At 48.1% G+C, this 1,877-nt stretch overlaps 1 pseudogene; it reads left to right on the forward strand.

The window, feature by feature from the left end:
- Positions 1 to 618: 618 nt before the first annotated feature.
- LOC140594181 (ferritin heavy chain pseudogene) lies at positions 619 to 1,321 on the forward strand (annotated as a pseudogene).
- Positions 1,322 to 1,877: the final 556 nt, after the last annotated feature.

Raw genomic sequence — 1,877 nt, forward strand, 5'->3', positions numbered from 1 at the left:
CGATCCCAGGACCTTCTACTTTTTTTTTTTTTTTTTTTTTTTTTTAGGGCCCCCTCCTCCTCCTGCAAGAGGGAGGATCTGAGGAAAAGTGCACTCCGGTTCCCCAGCCTCTCTGCATCCAAACCCAGTGATTTGCATCATAACAGCGTTTTGTGCGGTTCCCCCCACGGCGGTCGCAGGGGTTCGTACATTTCACGTGAAAGGACAATATTAATGACGGAAAGAAGCGGCAGGAGCAGAGCCATAGAGAGGTCGGGAATCGGAGCGGAAATCCCTTCGCAGTAAAGTAACTGCGTAGGTGCATAGATTTCTTTGCTTAAAGAAAAAAAGAAAAAAAAAGAAAAGAAAACCACACAGGGCTGATTAATTTTAAAAACAGACTTGTTGATACAGTTGGTATAGGTACCAGAACCATTATCTGATCTAATTTCCACATTTTATTCTGGAAAATGTGACTCACTCTGTCATGCAACTGTTTGGTGGTGGGTCTGCACCTGGGACCAGCTGGATGCTCTTTCCATTTAACACTTTGTCACCCAATAATTTCTACCCAGTCTATGTTTTTATTCTTAAAATGTGGTAATTCTATACCAAAAAAAAAAAAAAAAAAAAAAAAAAAAAAAAAAAAAAAAACACCAGGACTCCGAGGCCGCCATCAACCGCCAGATCAACCTGGAGCTCTATGCGTCTTACGTCTACTTGTCCATGTCTTACTACTTTGATCGTGATGATGTGGCTTTGAAGAACTTTGCCAAATATTTTCTCCACCAATCTCATGAGGAGAGGGAACATGCTGAGAAACTGATGAAGCTGCAGAACCAACGCGGTGGTCGAATCTTCCTTCAGGATATTAAGAAACCAGACCGTGACAATTGGGAGAATGGGCTGAATGCAATGGAGTGTGCATTACACTTGGAAAAGAGCGTGAATCAGTCACTACTGGAACTGCACAAACTGGCCACTGATAAAAATGACCCCCACTTGTGTGACTTCATTGAGACTCATTACCTGAACGAGCAGGTGAAATCCATCAAAGAATTGGGTGACCATGTAACCAACCTGCGCAAGATGGGGGCTCCCGAATCTGGCATGGCAGAGTATCTCTTTGACAAGCACACCCTGGGAAACAGTGATAGTGAGAGCTAAGCCTTAGGTTGTCTTCCCATAGCCACAGGGTGACTTCCCTGGTCACCGAGGCAGTGCATGCATGTTGGGGTTACCTTTACCTTTTCTATAAGTTGTACCAAAACATCTACTTCTTTCGTTTGTATCATTCCTTCAAATAAAGTAATTTGGTACCCAAAAAAAAAAAAAAAAAAAACGCCCTGAGCCAAAGACAGATCCTCACTTACTGAGCCACTCAGGTGCCCCACGTGTGTCTAGGCATTTATTTATTTTTTGTCTTTTTAAAGATTTTATTTATTCATGAGACACACACAGAGAGAGGCAGAGACACAGGCAGAGGGAGAAGCAGGCTCCATGCAGGGAGCCCGATGGGGGGACTCGACCCCGGGTCCCCAGGATCACGCCCTGGGCCGGAAGCAGGCGCTAACCCGCTGCCCCACTCAGGCTGCCCCCTTCATTTTCTAATAGGGGGCCGGATGCCCCCTTCCTACCTTCCTTGCACGGAGTATGTTTCTCTCCAACGCGCTACAGCGCAGGGGCTGAGCAACACCTGTCAGCAACTTGCTAGCCCTGCCAACTTTGCACCTGTCTCACATTCTCGGCTGCCTCAGTGTCCAGACCTGTAAAGTGGGGAGAAGGGCGTCCAGCGCTGTCAGGAGGCCGGAGGCCCGCGGCGGAGGATGCGCCGACGCAACCCGCTTTTCCGTGGGACGGGAGTGCGGCGGGAGGCGAGGCGCGGACCGGCCGCCCCC

Source organism: Vulpes vulpes, chromosome 10, assembly GCF_048418805.1.
Source record: "Vulpes vulpes isolate BD-2025 chromosome 10, VulVul3, whole genome shotgun sequence".
Lineage (NCBI taxonomy): Eukaryota > Metazoa > Chordata > Mammalia > Carnivora > Canidae > Vulpes > Vulpes vulpes.